The sequence below is a fragment of the Camelus dromedarius genome, chromosome 24 (genome assembly GCF_036321535.1).
Source record: "Camelus dromedarius isolate mCamDro1 chromosome 24, mCamDro1.pat, whole genome shotgun sequence".
Taxonomy (NCBI): Eukaryota; Metazoa; Chordata; class Mammalia; order Artiodactyla; family Camelidae; genus Camelus; species Camelus dromedarius.
The window spans coordinates 17,397,254-17,403,253 of record NC_087459.1 but is presented as its reverse complement, the minus strand read 5'-3'; positions in this window follow the sequence as shown (position 1 = coordinate 17,403,253).

Sequence of the window (6,000 nt, the reverse complement as noted above, 5' to 3'; positions counted from 1 at the left end):
AGATTCCATAAAAATGTAAATAATCGGAACACTTCTGGGATTATTTATCACAACTGACTTGCGGCTGTAAATTTATGTATTAATTTCAGCTATAAGCTTCAGTGGGGAAAAGATGAACAGTTGAAAATAGACTCTCCCACCTAACATCCTCTTTATGTCCCCATTTCCCCTCGGCTTCCAGAGAACATACTATAGAATGGGCTACAGATCAGAGTCTGAAAGATATTGAACAGAATTGAAAAGAAAATAAACAGGAAAGGATCATCCATTGGCCATAGGCTCATCTCTTACCACTCTCTTTTGCTCTTGGAACTTCCATCACACTCGCTTTCTTTCAGTTCCCCCTGCTGCTTCCTGCCTCAGGACCCTTGCACACCCTCCCTTGGCTTATAATGTTCTTTCGTCCCATTTTTGCCTGGCTCAATCTTTTCATCCTTCAGCTCTTAGCTTGACATTACTTGTTCAGAGAAGCCTTCCACGTGCCATTCACAAGACCAGGTCTACTCTGGTGGAAGCACACTCCTTTTATCCACAGCGCTAAACACAACTGCAATTTCTCATTGATGTAGGCCTTTTAAAAACTTAATGTCTGTCTCCTCTTCTCGACTATAAACTTCATGAGGGCTGGGACCATGTCTTCATCACCTGCATCCCCAGAGCCTGGCCAAGGGTGGAAGATGGATAAACATGTGTTGAATAAACTAAAGGGGCCACTTGGAGCAGGAGAACATAGCAGACTCTCAGTGCCCTGCCCACCTGCCCTAAGATACCTTCAACTTTTCCACACACCTGCACAGGTGTGCAGCCCCAAGTGTGCTTTTACTCAACCAGGGACCTGCATCTCATTGTCAAGGACTGCTCTCACTTTGCCTGTGTGTGGAATTTGTTTCTGTTAAGGGAAAGCCTTTAAGCAATTAGTGCCAAGTACAGGCTCATAAATTGGCCAGATCTCTTGTCTTGATGGAACAACTTTGAGGGGTAACCTTGCTGCCGCCAGGGCTCCCTTATGGGACTGAACCTTGCTGACCCTCCATGGCTCCTGGCTTGATGACACCACACGCTCCTGGCCTCTGCCAGTCCCCATCCCACGTCCCCACTCCTACCAGTGTTCCCTGACAACTCCTTTGAATAAATCACTTTTCCACACAGCCTCATCTCAGGGTCTGTTTCTGGGAAACCCATCCTAAAACAGAGAGCCTTCTGCTGGAAAAGGTTCTCGCTGAGCTGTGATTAATATCATAAATTTTCGTGCATGAAAGCGTTCCAACCAGACAGACCATTTGCTGGTTCACACGAGGACAGGTCCTGCCAGTAGCTCTCTAACTGGTGAAGGGGATCATGTCCACAGAGGAGGGAGAGCTAACCTCCTCCACGCTGGAATCTTCACCCCTGTGAGCTCCCCTGGAAAGAGGTCAGGAGTCTGGGCCCCTGGCATCCCAACCAAACTGGACACAGGAGCCCGTTGGCAAGCCTGATTTGAGGGGAAGCCAAGATCATCTCTACCTGTTCCTTCTCCAGGATTTCAGCTGAGGCCAGGACAGGGCAAGACCGGGCTTATGAGTGGGAAGAAGGGGGCTCCTCTGGCTGGAGGATTTTAGGGGGACGCAGTGCAGGCTGTTAAGTTCTGTGCTGTAAGAATGCCTTCCGCTTTAAGGAACAGAACACTGAATTTTAAAAGGCATAAATAATAGGGGCATATTTATTGAGGAATTTGCAACAAAGAGGAGTAACAAGGTGCTATGAGGGACAAAATCTAGGGAATCCTCTCTAGCTGGGGTGGGCAGAAAGGCCTCTCTGAGGAGGTACATTAAATTCAAGACCAGCAACATGGATGCTCCTGGAGAATGTCATTCTAAGCGAAGTAAGCCAGAAAGAGAAAGAAAAATACCATATGAGATCGCTCATATGTGGAATCTAAAAAACAAACAAACAAACAAAAACAAAGAATAAATACAGGACAGAAATAGACTCATAGACAGAGAATACAGACTTGTGGTTGCCAGGGGGGTGGAGGGTGGGAAGGGATAGACTGGGATTTCAAAATTGTAGAATAGATAAACAAGAGTATACTGTATAGCACAGGGAAATTTACACAAAACGTTATGGTAACTAACAGAGAAAAAAATGTGACAATGAGTGTGTATATGTCCATGTATGACTGGAAAATTGTGCTGAACACTGGAATTTGACACAACATTGTAAAATGATTATAAATCAATAAAAAATGTTTAAAAAAAAAAAAAAAAAAAGACCAGGGGTGGAAAGGGATCAGCTCCATCAGGAAAGGTAGCGTGGTTGGCAGAATATAACAAAGACATCCATGTCCCAATCCCCAGCCCCTATGAATCTGCTACCTTACATGGCAGAAGGCACTTAGCCGGTGTGATTGAGTTCAGGACAGTCAGCTGGGGAGATTATCCCATATATTCAGCTGAGCTCACTGTAATCGCCTGTCCTTATAAGGGAAAGTGGGAGGCAGGAGAACCAGAGGTGATGTGACAATGGAAGCAGAGGTCAGAGTGACGTGGCCGCAAGCCAGGGAAAACAGGCAGTTTCTCCTTCTGGAAAAGGCAAAGTAACATATTCTCCACTTAGAATCTGTGGTGAGACCTATTTTGGACTCATGACCTCCAGATAAGAAATGTGTGTTGTTTTAAGCCACTACGTTTGTGGTAATTTGTTACACCAGCAAGAAACTAGTACAAGTATTCTCACAGAGGGAACACGTGTACTGACCCCTGAGGCAGGAGGGGTTTAGTGTATCTGAGAAAATACAAGAGTGACCAGCGTGGCTGGTACCTAGTGGGCCAGACTCCGTGATAAGGTGAGAGGTGGGCGGGAGCCAGATCCTGGGGGGCCTCGTAGACCACTATAAGCTTGGGTTTCATTCTAAGATTTATGGGAAGCCATTAAAAAGATTTAAAATAATCTAATCTGCATTTTTCCAAGATCACTCTGGCTGTGGTGTGGAGAAATGGATGGGGATGCTGCGGTGAGGACCAGTAAGAACAGAGCATGGAGACCAGTCTGCAGGCAGGTCCAATAATCCAGGAGTGAGACAGTGATGGCCTCCAGCAAGGCAGTGGGGATGCAGATAGGAGTTGGCTGCAAAACTGATTTCAGGCACTGATTTACTGGCTTAAAAAAAGAAACAAATAAAATAATCTGGACGTCTTAATGCCAGAGGCCCTTTGATCAAATTAGAGCCAGCTTTTCAGAGACCACATGTTGGCTTCTGACACTGACAAAACAACGTCGCCACAGAAGGAGTCCCCAGAGCAGGGACTTGGGGATGCTCTGGTACAGCAAAGAGGGGTAGAAGGAAAATGTATGTCTTCCTAAATGTCCAGCCACAAATGACCACCTAGCGAGGAAGAAATTTAGACAAAGTGCAGAAGGGTGGTCTGGTCACCTTATGGACACTTGAGAAGTCAGAATGTTACTTATGGGGACAATGACTTACTCTCCTAAACATCCAAGGAGTCCTGACCTGTCTGAGTTCCATGAAAACCTTTAGTTCTTCCTCCAATTTGAAGTTACAAAAATGAGCACGGATCCTTCCGGAATTCAGATTTGATGTGAAGTATATCCAAAGACCTGCCAACAGATGTTACAGAGTTTTGAAAATGTTAAAGACTCATGCCTGCTGACAGAAGTGTTAAGCAGAATCAGTGTTCTGATGTTATTTTTAAGCCAGGAGGGAGATAGTGTTTGTCGTGGGGAGACCTTCCTGAGTGCCTTCTGCTCCTCAAGAAAGACAGTATTTTTAATGATGACGCTAACAACAAAGCAACAAGAAAGCTCTCATTTCTTGAGCACTTCCTGTGTACAACGATCCTATTGACATATTGTTACCCCCATGCTAGACATGAGGAAATAATGTTAAGAAGTAACGTAATTTGCCAATGTCATACAAGGAAGCTGCAGAAAAGGGTCTAACAGCAAAATCAAGTTCTAAACCAGGGGTCTGCAAACTATGGCCCAGGGGCAAAACCCCACTGATGACTTGTTTTTGTAAATAACATTTTACTGAAACCCAGCCACGCCCATTTGTCTCCCTACCTCGTATGTCTGCTTTCACACTCCAAGGACAGAGCTGAGCTGAGCAGTTGAAACCGTATGGCCCACAGAGCCTAAAATATTTACTCTCTGGCCCTTTACAGAACAAATTTGCCAGTCCCTATCCTAGATAACGCATTACACTGGGAGCCTTTCTTCGTGGCTCCCCCTCGTGCTCCTTCACTCTTTCACGCCACTTCCACACCATCCACTCCACTCACAAGCTACAGTCAGTTCCAGATTATTGATTGAGATGCTCTGGTTCCTCCCACTTCCCAGATGCCTCCCACTCCCACGGTTGGCCTGGTAAGACCCCTGCCATCCTTCCTCCCTAGCCTGCTCTCAGGTTGAGTGGAGACATGGAGAGAGTGCCCTGTGCCTCCAAGACCAGCTCTCCACCTGACAGAATGAGCCAGAGACTCATCCGGGGAACATGTACCCCCAGGCGTGTCTCCTTCTAGTCAACCACAAAGACCTGACCTGACCTGACCTGAAGCATGACTTCTGTTACAGGAAGCCTTCCCACTGAGGAGGTGGGGGGCCCTCACAGAAACCCCACACAGTCAGAGGGAGGGGAAACGAGGACGGGATGACTAGAGGGATTCTGACCATCTTGCAGTCCTGCCCCAAGGCCAACAGCAATAGATGCACAGGGAGGATGGCGGTCAGAATCGGGCACTGACGATGCCTCTGACTGGCCGGCAACTGTGCCCACAACCTATTCTGGACACGTGCTGGTCCTGCTTGCTCCACTAGCTCCACTCTGGCTTCCACTCCTCTTTGATTATTGAAAGATTCCCTTCACATCATTTGTTTTCCACTTGCCACTTCGGGTGATTGTTAAAGTAATACACAGTTAAGTATCCATCCATGTACCTGATTCTGAATTCTTGAGTCATGCCATCCCGTTTAATTACTAAGCCTTTGTGATAAGTTATTATACCTGGTGTTTCAAGTCCCCCGTTATGACTCCTTTCTCACACTGTCCTAATTGAACCATAGAATTACTTTATTAAGCTACTAAAAAAAATGTACATTCCACGGGTTAAGTCCATAAGCTAATTTTGGAAGAATTTAAATCTCTAAATGCTTTAGGTTCCCACGCAAGCAATTAATACATTTCTTTATTTATTTTAACCATATGTATTGCTCAGTAAATTTTTATTGTTTTCTTCATGCACAACTTCTGTTACAAATAGTCTGGTTATTTTATTTTTTGTTGCTATTGCAAATAAGACATTTAATAATAGGCTTTTTTTTTTCTAACTGGTTTTTGAGTTTTAGGTGTTTATCTGATATCAACCGCATTCCTGAACAGTCCTACTGAGGTTTTTCTCATTCTTATTATATATAATTTATAAATGATGCACTGGTCTTTTTCTTTCTCATGGCTGGGTCTCACTTCTCTGTTAAGCCGTATGGTCATTGGTCAAAAATATCACAACACACTCATGTAATATTGGTAAAGGTGAGTGTGTTCGTTTGCTTGGTGCCATAACAAAGCACTACAGACTGGGTGGCTTGAACAACAGAGATTAATTTTCTCACAATTCTGGAGGCTACCAGTCCAAGATCAAGGTGTCAGCAGGGTTGGTTTCTTCCGAAGGCCGTGACGAAGGATCTGGTCCAGGTCTCTTTCTTTGGCTTGTAGAGGGCTGTCTTCTCTCTGTGTCTTCACGGAGTCACCCATCTGTGTTCTAATTTCCCCTCCTTATAAGAACATCAGTCATATAGGACTGATCCTAGTGACCTCATTTTAACATAATTACCTCTTTAAAGACTGTATCTCCAAGTACAATCACATTCTAATGTATTGGGGCTTGGGGCTTATGACGTCAACATATGAATTTGGAAGGATGCAACTCAGCCCCTAACAGTAAGCATCGTTATCTCTAATGGGAATGCATCTAATGTTTCATCAGCAAATCTGATGTGCACCAT